The 16,712-nt window shown below is 43.7% G+C and overlaps 1 pseudogene; it reads right to left on the minus strand.

Moving 5' to 3' along the window:
• Positions 1 to 337: 337 nt before the first annotated feature.
• On the minus strand, positions 338 to 5,988 carry LOC137325658 (motile sperm domain-containing protein 2 pseudogene; annotated as a pseudogene).
• Positions 5,989 to 16,712: the final 10,724 nt, after the last annotated feature.

The following is a 16,712-nucleotide window of genomic DNA, read 5'->3' on the forward strand; positions in this document are numbered from 1 at the left end:
GAGAGTGAACGTGGCACCTGTTCCTGTACCTCGCAAATGTGCCGCTGTCCCTCGATCATTCTCCTTTTAAAGGATGGCCCCCAGGGTTCAGCATCTGCGTCCAGCTGAGCAGATCCTGGAGAGGAGTGCGCCCACCGACACGGACTCTCTACAGCTGCCCCTGCCACCAGTGTCTTCTCGTGCTCACTTGTGTGTGGTGACTCACCAGGTGTCAACCCAACTGACTGAGGACTAGGACCCACCGAGGTGTGAGTATCTGTGCTGGTGGATGGCTCGCTATGATGTGACGGTGCACCCTCAGAGGCCAGCAGGTCTTCTGAGAAATCGCCCTTTGCCGTCACTGCGGTCGTTGAAGGGCCTGTAAGAGAACAGAAGGAATATTAAGCATGATCACAGATGTGTCATGTTGCGATAAGCACACTGAGGTGTTCAACATGGCAAGCATTGTTAACATCAATTCATGTTGTGTATGATGAATGTTAAAGTTGTGTCACCAGATGTTTGTGGGGTTTCAGTCTCGGCGTCCCCGATGGACAGGCACTCGAGGGTGTGGCTGATCTCCAGCACCTCCTTCTCCATGTCTATGAGGATCACTATTTGTTGTGGCCCCCCCTCCAGTCCTCACGCTCTCGCGTGCATTTTGTGCTCTCTTCTCCTAGAAGGGGGCAAAGAACAGATGTTTGAGTGAGTGATGGTGAAGTGGCCAATCGATGAATGCATTACTTTGGGTGAAGCTGACCGTGAAAGTGGGTGAATATGAGACTGAGCCATCACGTTGGATGAGGATTGGGGTGAGTGGTAGTGGTGGGGTGACTAATGGGGAGGTGAGGAAGTGCTCAGGAAGTGCAGGTAAGTTGAGGATGAGCCTTAAGTGGGTGTGAGGTGAGGAGTGATGTGATGGAGTAGTCTTGGCAGTGCAGAATGAGTTGGGGGGGGGGGGGGGAGGGGCGGTGTGATGTGGAACACGGAATGCAGGAGGATCAATAAATGTACTCACTTTTCCTGACCTAGTTAGATCACTGAAACGCTTCCTGCACTGAACCCAGGTGCAGGAGATTTTCTACTACTGGTGACCTCCTCTGCCACCTCGAGCCAGGCCTTCTTGGTGGCAGAGGTAGGGCACTTCCTTCCGTCCGCGGGGTGAAACACCTCCCTCCTCCTCCTCCTCACCCCGGCAAGTAGCTGTTGCAGCGAGGCATCATTAAATCTCGGAACAGCCTTGTCCCCTGTGTTGCTCCATTGTGCCTTTTTGGTCTTTGCTGCAGCAAAAGCCTTTGGAGCAATGGCCCTTTAAATAGAGCCGCTCCAGCTGACAGCCTGTCATGCGGGTGTGCAATCCGCCCACTGCACAGCTTTCGGACGGTAAACCCGGAAGCCACCTAAAGGGCCACTAATTAACTCACGATCGCTTGGGAAACGGTAAGATTTTTTTAGTTGGGTCACCCGTGCGCCCATTGACCCCCCATTTGAAAATCGAGCCCTGAAAGTTACTTCCTAGGAGACAATTGAATGCAGCTATCAGTTAAAACTGGGATTCCAACAAAAGCCTTCTAATTGGGTCCAAAGCTTGTCATTATAGGATCACTGATCACTGGTTTGTTACTACCTCAGAAGATACATCTTTATATGAGATGAAACCAAAGCCTGCCCACAGATTTATTTTATGGTCTCTAAAATGAGCTTGATTGTCAATTAGATTTAATTTTCAGGTGAGTGGGGTAGAGAAGGGAAGTACACAGGAAACCATGGGATTTAATGGCTCTGATTCTCATAACTAATTAGAAATTGCAAAAACCTAATTTGTTTTCCATTTGTGCCACTCAGATTCATTTCTGCTGAATTTTGATACACGATTTGCACAAATGAGATGTTCTGATCAAGAAATCATTCAGCTCAAGCTTCAGCCTAAAGCTAATCAGCACCAGAGATTCCCTCAATATAATTCACCCCAATGTTCTTAAAGTCCACAAATTGTTTGTATTCATTTGAAGCAACTACTGAACTGAACTTATATTGTTAGATGGTCTAATTGTACTCAGCTTCTCTTTGCTTTCCTTTCAAGACCAAAACAACTTTAAATGTGCATTCTAGGAATATTAAAGCTGCAGACCTTATACTTCCAAATTCAAGTGCATTGTGTCACACCCACCACCGCAGCAGATTACAGTTGTGTATGATGGAAGGGACTCGTTGAAATATATTTTTTATTTGTTTTGGGGATTTTAGGTAAAACTAGCAAAGCAGCATTTATTACCTGTATCTAGTTGCCCTGGGGGCATTAAAAGTCAACCACATAGTTTGGGACTGCAGTCATGTGTAGGCCAGGTCGGGTACTGATGGTGGTTCCTTCCCTGAATTATGTTGGTTAACCAGCTGTTTTTTTTTTAATAACAATCTGGCAGCTTCCATGATCACTTTCGGATGCTAGCCCAAAAATTACCAAATTTATTGAATTCAGTTTCACAACTTGACCTGGTGGGGTTTGAACTCAAGGCCTCTGGGTTGTTAGTCCAGTATTATAATTAGGCTACTCCCCTGTCTCTTGCACTCATGTGATGGGGTCGACCATCACTGAGGATGAGATGTTCATGGAACCTTCTCCTCCCTTTAATTGCCTGATTGTCCCTCACCATTCTTGACTGGATGTGCTAGAGCTACAGAGCTTAGTAACATCGTAACAGTTTCAGGCAGGAGAAGACCTTCAGTCCATCTAGACCTTCAGTATTCCCTTGGTGCATTTCTAATTACCCTGAATCCCATTTGTTGATAAGAACCTGCCTAGTTCCTTCTTAAAAACCATTAAGGTTTCTTGTTCCACCACTTGTGTCGCTGTTTGTTCTCATCTGTTGGTCGTGGGACCAGTTAGCTCTGCCTATAATCTGCTGCTTTGAATATTTAGTATGCAGGTAGCCCTGCATTGTATCTTCACTATTTATAAGGTATATTTGTTGCACGCTCTTCTACATTCTCCATTGAATCAGGTTTGGTCTCCCGGCTTGATGGTGATGAAGGAGTGAAGGTTGTGCAGGACCATGTTACAGATTGTGGTGGTGTACAATTCTGGTGTTGTTGATGGCCCACACACTATATGATGGAGAGTGTTCACACTGTGGAGATGAGACACTATCTTCACAAGGACTGTGCACTCCTACCATTGCCACCATCAACAGATGTGCCTGCAACAGATAGGTTGGTATGGTTGAGGTCAAGTAAGTTACTCCATCGTGTTGATTCCCTCACCATTTGGTGCAGGTCCAGTCGGGCAGATCATCCAGTTCAATCAATGATGGCACTAATCAGCCACTAAGTGATAAACATTGAAGTCTCTCACATTAAATACATTGAGTGCCTTTCCTGCCCTCACTGCTTCCTCTAAGTGGTGCTTAACATGGAGAAATGCTGATTCGTCAGTTGAGAGGTGAGAGGCCTGGTAGGTAGTGAGCAGGAGGTTTCTTTGGCTTTGTTTGACCTAAAGCCATGAGACTTTGTGGGGTCGAGGGTCAATGTTAAGGACTCCCAGAGCCAATTCCACCTGACTGTATGCCAATGTGCCCTCACCTTTGGTGAGTCTATTTCCCCAATGGATCGGGCCATACCCAGAGATGGTAATGGAAGAGTCTAACATGCTGGCTGATAGATATGATTGTGTGAAAATGCCCATGTTAGGTTGTTACTGACTAGTCAATGGGCCAGCTCTACCATCTTGGACACCTGGCCCCAAATGTTAGTGAGGAGGACTTCGCAGGGTTGACTGGGCTGGGACTGCCTGAGTCCTGTATTGATTCAATGCCTGGGGCATTACAGATAGATCTGTCTAATTTTTTTTTCTTATAGCTGAACTTTGTAGCAATTGTTTACAACTAAGTAGATTACTATTCATGGACTTTGAGTGAGGGCTGGATTAGTTTTGCTGTGAGGGGGCAAAACTAATCCAGTCCTCACCCAAAGTCCATGAATGCACAAAAACTAGGCTGACTGGCCCCTTCCTAATCCAGGGGTGTCTGGACCAATTCTCGTATCTTTACAGTCGCTCCAGTGAGAACAGTCAACTAGCACAGCCCAGCGATCAAACCTAGGACCTACTGATCTTCATGGCTCAATTAAATTTTGCCTTTGCCAACCATTCGAGAAGCTCTTTTAGATAAAATAAATAATTTCAACATTTTGGCAACTGAAATTGTTAGATTTCCACTTTTTAAATTGTGCTGTATATGTCCCATCAAATTGACAAAATCAAACTGACAAAACCACACAAGTTTCGATACTTAAAAGAAAGAAGTTCTATAAAAAGAAGCTGTAGAAAAAGATAAGAAACACTTGTCTGGTGTTAAGGATCTGGTTCAGGACATTCACCAGATGTTCCAATTTAGAACTAGCCAAACTGTCTCGTCTGCCTTGCTAACTCAGAAACAACATTACTGCATTGGAGTGTTTCCACATTACATACCAAAAGCATCATTCCAGTTCTCTTTCTTATATATGTTCAAATTATGAAGTGTATGTAACATATAAAATATCAGAGCCCAATGCATTTGCATATGTGATTACTACAGTAAACAGCAACAACTCATTAATATGAAGTGCTTGGAGCCAGAAAAAGTTGTGCAATAACAAGGGCATTTTGTAATATGAGAGCCCCTTTGCATTCCTCTGAAAACACATCTGCTGATGCAGTACGCAATCCAATGTCCCTTACACACATTATTCCCATGGCAACAGGAGATTGCTTTTCATGATATATTTATATTTTTATTTTTAAAAATGTACTGTAGTGAAAAAGCAGTGTTCACTTTGTATTTTTTTTATATATTTCATGTCCTTTATATTGAAAATAGAGGTGTTTTCTTATGTATTCGTCCCCAGGGACTTTAGTATTTTTGTTCATTTTTTTGTTCACATAACTGGCAGGTCCTGAACAGCACTGGGAAAAACAATTTAGTATCTTCAATCCAACAGAATATCAAGATATATAATGATGAGATAATAAAAATGTTCAGCAGAGCCACAAATGAAATCCTTTGCTTGTTGCAAATGCTATTAGACATTTGAAAGTTGATTAATACCCCTGAAAAATATTTTGGTTCAAATGTTAGAATTCATCCCCAGTTCAGATGATTTAAATCATCATCAGCTCTTTCAAATTATGTTAGATCAAAGTTTATTTTTAAATAAAAAGAAAATCTTCAGAAAATCCTTTGTTATTCTATCACCAACACATTGAGATGGCAGACATGATTTACTCCTTAGAAGGGTACAACTTACAATTCCTCCCATGTGTGCTGGCAAATACTCGATACTTACATACTCCTGTACATCAGTTTTGTTGGCAAATTTCAGCAGGCTCACGGCATCTGGTCCCAACCACGTTTTTACAATCTTCCAGGCAGCATTCATTATCCATGGCATTTCATATATGACCATTTTTGAAAGGTACTTGGGATAATAGATCTTAAAACAGTTGACGATGAAGCGCACAAAGTCCAGATCTATGTTACTTAATCCAGTCTCAGTCAAGTCAAACACCATCATTAGGGGTTTCCCTTGCGCTCTTTTGGCATAACGTTCTAACCAGAAGGCTACATACTTCTTTCTTTCCAAAGCTGTCTTTGCATTCTTGACATGTAACTTCACTCTAAACCAAATCATTTTATTGCCTTCTTTATCATACCCATGAAGGTAAACAGCTCCAGTTTCAAAAGTCCATCTAGGAAGGCTGGATTCACTTAAATCATGGACAGAAAATTATTTTCTCCATTGAAAACCGTCATCAATCATTTTCAAGGTGTCATCCGCATTGTAATGTCTCCATTGCAGTTAGCTCTCAACCCACGCATCGTCTTGCTTTAGTCTTTCAACATCTCGAGAATCATATTTCTCAGCCTTGTCTTGTAAATGTTCGCTCGTAAAATGCTGCCTCGTCTCATGTATTCACTTCTCTCTATCCGACTGCTGATCGGCAGCCCAAAGACACATGTTTGGGTGTTGCATTGTGCTCAGGATGGGAGATTTTCTTTGATGGTGCTAATTAATCTGCACTAGAAAATCATCCCCTGACCGGGATTCGAACCCAGGACTCAACAAGTTTTAAATGTTGTGTCCTAACCACTAGACCAGTTGCAACAAGCCCAAAAATAAGTGATGGACACCAGAACTACCCCACTCTTCAAATGGTGCCATGGGAATCTTTCAATTTACATGAGAGGGCAGACAGGGCCTTGGTTTAACATCTCATCCGAAAAGCAGCACTTCTAACCGCACTTTTTATTTATTACTACCAGTTTCCAGATATTTAGTTCTTTAATCCCAGTCTTTCTGTCTCCTCGCCTACGCCATAGTTTAATCTCTCCCCAGGTGGTGTTGAACTTCAGGAATTGTTTTCTTTTCCTAGCCCAGCTGCTATTGCATCTGTGTCACTCATTCCTCTACTTCCTGTCTTCACTTTCTTCCCAAACTAACCAGCTCTTATTTTCCTGTTTCGGTTCTGGTCTCTTTTCCTACATTACAACGATGGCTACACTTGACTGTGAAGTGTTTTGGGACGTCCTGAGGTCATGAAAGGTGCTATATAAATGCAAGATTTCTTTGTTAATTCTGCCCTTGGCATGTCATTGTTTTCATCCCTGCTTCTCGATGGCCAGTTTGTTTCAGTTGGTAGCAATCTTGCCTCTGATTCAGGAAATTCTGAGGCTCACAATCCCATTCAGGCCTTGGGCCCAGGTTGATGCTCCAGTGTAAAACTGTAATGCTGCATTGTTAGATATGCTGCCCATTAGATGGAATGTTAATCTAAGATCTCATCTGGTGTTTCAGATGAATGCCATTTACTTGAAAGATTAAGGAGTTCTCTCCTGTTGTCAAATAAAATGGTGTAATGTACATTCCTCCTACAACACAACCAAGAACACATTAACTGGTCAATCATCTCTTGCACTTTGTGGGATATTGCTGTGCACAAAATAGTTGCTGCACTTGCCTACTTAACACTTCAAAATACTTCATTGTAAGTGAAATGCTTTGATGCTCTGAGAGATGTGCTAAAGTCATTATGTAAATGTGTCTTTTTATATCTTCCCAGCCAACTTTTGTTCCACCCAATCCCTTCCTGGCTAGCCTTTGCTTCCAACCCAGTCTCATCCTCATTTATTTGGCCTTTCAAGTTGGGCTTTGCTACAAAAAGCTAAAATGTGTCGCCCTATTTTTCCTCTAGGTTTTTGTTATTTTTCCTGTGTTCTTCCTGCCTGGTCTAAAATCAGACAGGTGGTAAGTAAAAAGTACACAGATTTTATAATAATATAATGAAAATATTAAAGTGTGATAACAATTGCAAAAGAAAAGGAATTTGGCATTTTTTTTGTACTTTAAACTAGTATTTTATTCTGGAAATAATGATGAAGATATACTGTCAATCTTATGACATTATAAAAACAGAGCAAATACATGCTGTTAACATGGGTAATGTTATAAAATAGTAGGTTACCTGCAACAGAAGTAAGTTTCAAACTGAAATTATGATCTGTACCATTTTAAAACCTGCCATGAGCCTGGCACAGTTTGGCAATTTCCTGGTAGGGTTTTGAAACTGAAACACTCTTCAGTTTTTTTTTCAAGCATCCTCTTTCAAATAACATCCAAACAACATCACCAAGAACAGATTAACTGGTCATCCACCTTGTTTGCTGTTTGTGGGATCTTGCTGTACATAAAATTGGCTACCTTGCTTGCCAATGTAGAAATAGTGATTTCAGGAGCAATTTGTTGGTTGTGAAGCATCTTGGGACTATGAAAGGAGCCATGTAAATGCAAGTTCTTTCTCTAGCTTGCATCTTATATTTTTGTCTGATTCACCTTCTATGTCAGCACTATCACCTGGTAGAACGAGAAGCCCTGAGTGAGCTCGTATTACAATGGAAATTTTATTTATTTACGTTTGCATCATGCAGCGTCCACATTAGTACACAGGCAATGGATTTTTTTTCTGACAATTTTCTCTTCTCACCTGAGTGCATTGACTCCTTGCTGGGGTATGACTCCATGGGCATCAAGTGCCCACTGGTTCCTTATCAAAATGACCATTCTTCATGTGTGAGGCGGTAAATGTGAGTAGATTATTTGACTGTAGGAGAGGGGAGGGGGAGCATCACAGGTGAGCCCAACCCTGTCCTCACCCATTGTTTACACTGGAGCTTCCAGCCAGCATTGTTGGATTGCAATGGAGTGGGAACCTTGTTCATTTCTTCCTTTCCCTAGTACAGTGGTGCTGAGGCCAACTGTAGCACTGCCACCACCAGTCTGGGACAGATCACCTAACTCAGCATAGACTGGAGGAGGCGGGCGGGTCAAAGCTGGTATCTTGGCTGTTCTGTATGGCTCAGGTACACTCTGCCTTTAGCAGCTGAACCATGGGACCATTTCTTCTGATACCTTGGAGAATTTCTGTTCAAAACTCTATTGTCCATCTGGTTTTGTTTGCACCTGACTGATCTTAAATGTTAAGAAATTGGTTATCCACGATGAGTATTTGACTTTGGACATAATCCTGCTCTGTGGATGTAGGATTTCAAGTTTTTGTATAATTAATTCTTGAGGTTTGCCAGAGACATTTTGCAATTCTTGGCAAAAAGCAACACAGAACTTTTTCACCAAGGATATAAAGTTATAAGTAGCTTGTTCATCATCCTCTAGCTGGCAAACAGTGCTTACTATTGGCTATGGGTTTGGTACTGGCATTCGTCACAAGGTTACTCCTCAGGAATAGGCCAAGACAGGGTGGATTTTTATTGAAAGACCAGAGTTGATATTCTTCATGTAGAATATGGAGGTTTTAAAAATAGCAGGAACAGCATAATCCAGTAACGTAAAACGTAGGTGAATAAGATCTGACCTCAATTGTTCCAGATTGTTCCATTTTTTTCTCCTGTACTCATAAAGTAAGATTTTACAGTAGTTGACTACTTGGTGGATTTCCCCAGTAATTCATTGAAAGCTGAGCCATCTTATCTTACTTGGACCTTGCAATTTTACTACTTGGATTGAATTGCTTCTCCCTTCCCCGAAGTTTCTATTGCATCAAGTCTTGGATTTAAATAATGCATCTTATCACGTTCTTCAGAAACATTTCCAAGTGTTTCACATACTTCAGCTACTTTACACACAGCAAGATCCCACAAACAGCAATGAGTGACCAATGAATCTGTCTTTGGTATTGTTGGCTATGAGAGAGATGACTCTAGATCACAAGATAATTAGGGGTGAAGCAGGGACGACCTGTGGGCCCTGGGCCAGTCAAGGGCTCCATGGCATGCACTTTATGTTGTGCTAGGAACTGAGGAAGTTTTCCAATTTGCAATATCGAAAGAGGGAGACCGAAAAAAAAATGTGTACAATTGATATCCAAAACAGAAATTGATCACAATGAAAATGTCTCCATCTCAACTCGCCTTCAACTGGTGCACTATCACCTTTACTCTCAATCAACCTGCCGAGACACATGGGGATGGGGGGAGAAGATCAATTGACATTTTTCACATCGGCATCCAATCCATTGTAGCAATCTTCTGAATCACCCTGATAAAAAGGTGCTGCGTCTGTGTAGTAACGTTCCGGGGACAATCTACGAGGATCAAATAGAGAAGAGGAGGGAGGGACAGAGAGGGGGAATGGCGGAGAGGAGGGAGGGACAGAGAGGGGGAATGGCGGAGAGGAGGGAGGGACAGAGAGGGGGAATGGCGGAGAGGAGGGAGGGACAGAGTGGGGAATGGCGGAGAGGAGGGAGGGACAGAGAGGGGGAATGGCGGAGAGGAGGGAGGGACAGAGAGGGGGAATGGCGGAGAGGAGGGAGGGACAGAGAAGGGGAATGGCGGAGAGGAGGGAGAGACAGAGAGGGGGAATGGCGGAGAGGAGGGAGAGACAGAGAGGGGGAATGGCGGAGAGGAGGGCGAGACAGAGAGGGGGAATCGCGGAGAGGAAGGAGGTACGGCGAGGGGAAATCGCGGAGAGGAAGGAGGGACAGAGAGGGGGAATCGCGAAGAGGAAGGAGGGACAGAGAGGGGGAATCGCGGAAAGGAAGGAGGGACAGAGAGGGGGAATCGCGGAAAGGAGGGAGGGACAGAGAGGGGGAATCGCGGAAAGGAGGGAGGGACAGAGAGGGGGAATCGCGGAAAGGAGGGAGGGACATAGAGGGGGAATCGCGGAAAGGAGGGAGGGACAGAGAGGGGGAATCGCGGAAAGGAGGGAGGGACAGAGAGGGGGAATCGCGGAAAGGAGGGAGGGACAGAGAGGGGGAATCGCGGAAAGGAGGGAGGGACAGAGAGGGGGAATCGCGGAAAGGAGGGAGGGACAGAGAGGGGGAATCGCGGAAAGGAGGGAGGGACAGAGAGGGGGAATCGCGGAAAGGAGGGAGGGACAGAGAGGGGGAATCGCGGAAAGGAGGGAGGGACAGAGAGGGGGAATCGCGGAAAGGAGAGAGGGGGAATCGCGGAAAGGAGGGAGGGACAGAGAGGGGGAATCGCGGAAAGGAGGGAGGGACAGAGAGGGGGAATCGCGGAAAGGAGGGAGGGACAGAGAGGGGGAATCGCGGAAAGGAGGGAGGGACAGAGAGGGGGAATCGCGGAAAGGAGGGAGGGACAGAGAGGGGGAATCGCGGAAAGGAGGGAGGGACAGAGAGGGGGAATCGCGGAAAGGAGGGAGGGACAGAGAGGGGGAATCGCGGAAAGGAGGGAGGGACAGAGAGGGGGAATCGCGGAAAGGAGGGAGGGACAGAGAGGGGGAATCGCGGAAAGGAGGGAGGGACAGAGAGGGGGAATCGCGGAAAGGAGGGAGGGACAGAGAGGAGGAATCGCGGAAAGGAGGGAGGGACAGAGAGGGGGAATCGCGGAAAGGAGGGAGGGACAGAGAGGGGGAATCGCGGAAAGGAGGGAGGGACAGAGAGGGGGAATCGTGGAAAGGAGGGAGGGACAGAGAGGGGGAATCGCAGCGAGGGGGGAGGGACAGAGAGGGGGAATCGCAGCGAGGAGGGAGGGACAGAGAGGGGGAATCGCAGCGAGGAGGGAGGGACAGAGAGGGGGAATCGCAGCGAGGAGGGAGGGACAGAGAGGGGGAATCGCAGCGAGGAGGGAGGGACAGAGAGGGGGAATCGCAGCGAGGAGGGAGGGACAGAGAGGGGGAATCGCAGCGAGGAGGGAGGGACAGAGAGGGGGAATCGCAGCGAGGAGGGAGGGACAGAGAGGAGGAATCGCAGCGAGTAGGGAAGGACAGAGAGGGGGAATCGCAGCGAGGAGGGAGGGACAGAGAGGGGGAATCGCAGCGAGGAGGGAGGGACAGAGAGGGGGAATCGCAGCGAGGAGGGAGGGACAGAGAGGAGGAATCGCAGCGAGGAGGGAGGGACAGAGAGGAGGAATCGCAGCGAGGAGGGAGGGCTTTGTGAAGGGCAAGGCCTGGAGTGGGTTTGCAGGACCTGTGTGGAAGGCTGTGCAGGTGTTTAACTGAACCTTATAGAATCTGTCTACTTATGAAACCAAGTCTTTAATGGTAGAAAACTGGCTCAGATGCTTAAATTTACTCGTAAAATAAAATGGAGGTTAGAATAATGAATGCGATATAGTCCTGATCTCAACATAAACCCAGCCCCATTTCCTACTATGAATGAAAATATGCAGCTAACATGTTAGGGTCAACATTCAACCTAACAAAGTGGAAACAGAGTGCTGAAATCCATCCAGTGTTCAAAAACATTCCCTTGAGACCCCCCAATTCTAAAATCAATTATAACAATCATTAGATTGTTAAAAGCATATTTAAATCTTCAACTAGTTCCCCCCCACCTTTTCCGTCACACACAATTGTTGCCAGTTAATCTTATTCTTTTTCGTTCACACTTTCAAGACCTTTCTATTCGTTCATTGTCAATTACTCTTGTGTTTTCTATCACTTCTCATTTTGTCAACTATTTTTTATTACCTATTGCAAACATGCCCTTTCACGATCGTACGTGTGCAGATTTGACACCAGGTTAAGTAGGTCGCATTTAGTATCATCGTGCAGTAAAATGTAGTAAAACCAATCCTTTGTCTTGCGAGGCAAGCAGCACCGCTGGGATGATGAAGGCCATTTAGCCCATTTTAATTTGTCCATCCAGAAAAATGCCTACCCCCTCCCCCCATTACAGCATCTATTTGTTTCTTACATGATTCCAGGGTTTTTGCCTCCGCTACTCTCTGCCATAAATTGTTCACGCTTTGTATAAACAAGAATTTTGTGATATCAGTCCTAAATGTACCTTTTACTTTAAAATAATATTCTAGGGTTATTTCATTCATCCCCTTGCCTATCATATAAGATCATCTCCTTTCTAGGCGGAAAAACCCAAGTTTCACTTATCTTTCCAAGCAGGACCACTCCCGTGTTCTTCATATAGCACCCTGACAAACAAGGCCTCAGTTTAACATCTCATCCAGTGACAGCCCCTTTGAGAATGTAGCACTCCCATAGTGCTGCGTGGGAGTATCAGCCCAGATGATGTGCTTAAGACCTGAAGTGGGGCTGGAACTCACAACTGTCTGACTCAGAGGTTAGAGTGCCTTATGTCTTTTTCTATCTGTATACCTTGCTGGTGCTTTCACTGCTGTGACTTGCTTTCTGAGAAAAGTTCATTATGTTCTTACTGTTCTGACGAGTAAGAGATTATTCCTTCTAATATCCTTTTAATTGCACCTATTTGTTGATTTTCTTTTTGCTGAATTCAAAATTCCAGCCTTTGCAGGGATAAATGTCCATTATATTTAAATGTAGCTGCATCTCAAGGAAACAGTTCTAATTTGTTGTGTTTAAGCCAGTGGCACTGTTTCGTCATAAGAACATAAGAAACAGGAGCAGGAGTAGGCTATATGGCCCCTTGAGCCTGCTCCGCCATTCAATAAGATCATGGCTGATCTTCGACCTCGACTCCACTTTTCCGCCTGATCCCCATTTCCCACGATTCCCTTAGAGTCCAAAAATCTATTAATCTCAGATTTCGAATATACTCAACGACTGAGTATCCACAGCCCTCTGGGGCAGAGAATTCCAAAGATTCATAACCCTGTGTGTGAAGAAATTCCTTCTCATCTCATTCCTAAATGACCGACCCCTTATCCTGAGACGATGCCCCCTAGTTCTAGATTCCCCAGCCAGGGGAAACATCCTCTCAGCATCTACCCTGTCAAGTCCCCTCAGAATCTTATATGTTTCAATGAGGTCACCTCTCATTCTTCTAAACTCCAGAGAGTATGGGCCCATTCTACTCAATAGGATTTTGGAGAAAGAAGGCATTGGGAAGTGTGCTGTGTAAAAAGGGTAAGTGAAGTTAATCTGTAAAAATGCCTGCGTCAAGAGGATTTAAAGATCCAAAGTCACAGGAATTTCATGCTGGTTTACTAATTAGCCTTGTGTGAAGACTTTGCTCCCATTTAGGTGAAGGGGTCAATGTTGGCTCCATTCTGAACTATATTGGATCTAGTTGACATCTGTAAATTATTCACTAGTCTATACTGTTTGCATGTATTACCCAATTTATCATTGTTAGGTTTGTTGTCAAATGCTATTAAATCTTAAGATATCACCCAGTTTTTGATATTCTTAATCTGTAACATATACATGAACCTAGGAAACCTAGCCCTAATTATACCAGCTGACAATTATACAATTATAAAAACATAAGTTTCTTTTTTAGGAAGAGGAAAAGGCCATTAGCCCCAAAAGCCTGCCCCCTTTTACAGATTACCTTCTTATCTTCTTTACACAGCATATCTCCCAATTCCTTCTTTCTCCAGAAAGGCTTCTAATAATATCTTGAACCCATTTACTTCTTTATTTCAACGGTTTTCCTTGGTAACTTATTTCACAACTTATTATCTTTGGGGTCAAAACGTTCTGCCTGGCTTCCCCTTCCTTGTACACCTAACATCCTCATTTTTAGCTCGTGCCCCTGGTATTTGAATCTTTCACCATAGTTAACAATTTTTCCAGATCAGTTTTGTGAAGACCTCCACCTCAAAATTTATTCTTTTATGTCGGACCATAGAAGTTACTGCAATTTTCTAGAGCAATCCAAAACTAATTTGGATCCAAAACTAAGTGATTCATCTTGGTAGGAAGAATGAGAGGCAATATAAACTAAATAGTACAATTTTAAAGGGGGTGCAAGAACAGAGAGACCTGGAGGTTCACATACACAAATCTGTGAAGGTGTCGGGACAAGTTGATAAGGCTGTTATAAAAACATACGGGATCCTTGGCTTTGTAAATAAAGGCATAGAGTAGAAAAGCAAGGAACTTATGCTAAACCTTTATAAAACATTGGTTATGTGTTCAATTTTGGTCACCACACTTTAGGAAGGATGTCAAGGCCTTGGAGAGGGTGCGGAGGAGATTTACTAGAATGGTGCCAGGGATGAGGGACTTCAGTTATGTAGAGAGACTGGAGAAGTCGAGATTGTTCTCCTTAGAACAGAGAAGGTTACGGGGAGATTTAATACAGTTGTTCAAAACTATGAAGGACTTTAACAGAGTAAATAAGGAGAAACTGTTTCCACTGGCAGAAGGGTCGATAACCAGAGACCACAGATTTAAGATAATTGGCAAAAGGTCCAGGGTAGAGATGAGGAAAAATTGTTTTATGCAGCAAGTTGTTATGATCTGGAATTCACTGCCTGAAAGGGTTGTGGAAGCAGATTCAATAGTAACTTTCAAAAGGAAATTGGATAAATACTCGAAAAGGTAACATTTGCATGGCTATGGAGAAGAACAGGGGAGTGGGACTAATTGGATAGCTCTTTCAAAGAGCGGTCAGAGGCACGATGGGCTGAATGGCCTCCTTCTGTGCTGAATGATTCTACGATTCCATGATTCACCTATAAATCCCATCTCCCGAATTCTCACACACCCTAAACCTCACCCAATACTTTCAGACTTTGAGACTTTCCTCCCAATATTATATATTTTTTTACATCATTCCCTAACTTTTACCTCCTCATTCTTTCCTTCGTTATCAACCTCACACTCTCCTTTCCATTCACATCGCATCCCACCAATCTCTTTCATGCTCAGCACCAAACTGTCTGCAACCCTTAACTTTCCTTCTCCTTTATCCTGAACCTTTCAATGGTTCCTGTCACTCATTCCAAACTCTCACTTTACTACCCACCCATTATCACTGACCTCTTTCCCACTCTCCACATGGAAAAGAAAATCGGAGGTGGTGTAAAATGGGATGCCAATTCACTATCAGCCCATTTTGCACTCTTAGCATTGACCAATTTCACCCCCCCCCCCCAAACAAAAGTGGAAGCCGGAGCGAAAGCAGGAGGAAGACCAAGTGTAGTCTTCAGGTTAAGCGGAGTTAGAAGTCGGGGGAATAATTGGACCAGGAAATGCAGACATCGTTCAATCCCCATTTTAAAGTCATCCATTCTGTCCTTGTATTTTATAAAATGGTCCAGAAATTGCTTTTAAAATAACGGTGAACTTAAACGCGCTCACTGTTAATAAGGGCAAAAATCGAAGAGCAAGCTTCAGCAACCGCACATGCGCAGTTAAACGTGGAAAAAACGGATCTTGGTTAGCTAGCGATGTGGCAGCTTCGCCTTAAAGGGATATCGCTGGCTACAATCAATGGAATCAATGGACCAATGCCAACTTGCTCTCCTGCCACAAAACAGGTACGCTCAGTTTTTTAAGTATAGACTAAGTTTTAACAGCGTGGTAAGCCTTAATGACTGCCAAATAACCTCTCTGACACTAAAAATTAACTTTTAAAAATGTGGAGTCTCATTACTCCTGATTTTAATAGTTTATTGACATTTTAAAAAAAAATTAATTAAAAATGTAACAATTTTTAAAAACTTTTTCCTATTGTCTTTTATCTGAGTCTTTTAATCTTATCCTCTCTTTATTTCACTTTCTCTGTGTAATTTTATAATACCTTATCAGGCACATTGGGTTTTTGGTCTGCGTTGATTGTCTATGAACTGCGCTTCCTGGTTCTCACAGCGTGGCTTGCTTCAAGCTGATTGGTTAAGCGGCCTTAGCGATCCTTTCACCACTCACACATCTGTTAGTACAAGCAACTTCAGATATATGCAAATTATTGGAAGCACTGATTACATTTTATAGTCTAGATTTGTTGTTTGGATTATTTTAATGCAGGCTTTAATTTGTTTATTTTAGCAGGTTAATGTTGTCATTAATTAATGCCATTTGGAAAATCTAGGTTTATATGTGCCCTCCTCGAAGCTTCATAGCACACACCCATGAAGAAATGTATTGTGTAAAGATGATACCTGGATATAGCACAGGGCAATAATAATCTGCACTCTCTCCAACATTCTGTGGACCTGTTCCTTGATCAATTATTGGGTTATGATATTAAGATCAAGCCCACCACCAGCAATATATTACACTTTAATACTCTCCCTTGTGTTTTGGAGGTCCAGGTCCAGTCCCATTGAACTCTAATATGGACCACTCAATTGACCTGCTGTTTACTGCATCCCAATCCTTTGGCATTGGATGGGGTTTCTTATATTATCTGCCTATATCAAGCAGCTATGGAAGATAGTCCAAACAGAGATTATGCTCTCTTCTTGACTCGCTAAGGTGCATTTTTTGTGTGCATAGGTCCTCTTCCTACATTATTGTATGCAACTGTTGCCTGTATGTCCTTCACTGTGGGCTTTCCA

The sequence above is a fragment of the Heptranchias perlo genome, chromosome 9 (genome assembly GCF_035084215.1).
Source record: "Heptranchias perlo isolate sHepPer1 chromosome 9, sHepPer1.hap1, whole genome shotgun sequence".
NCBI lineage: Eukaryota > Metazoa > Chordata > Chondrichthyes > Hexanchiformes > Hexanchidae > Heptranchias > Heptranchias perlo.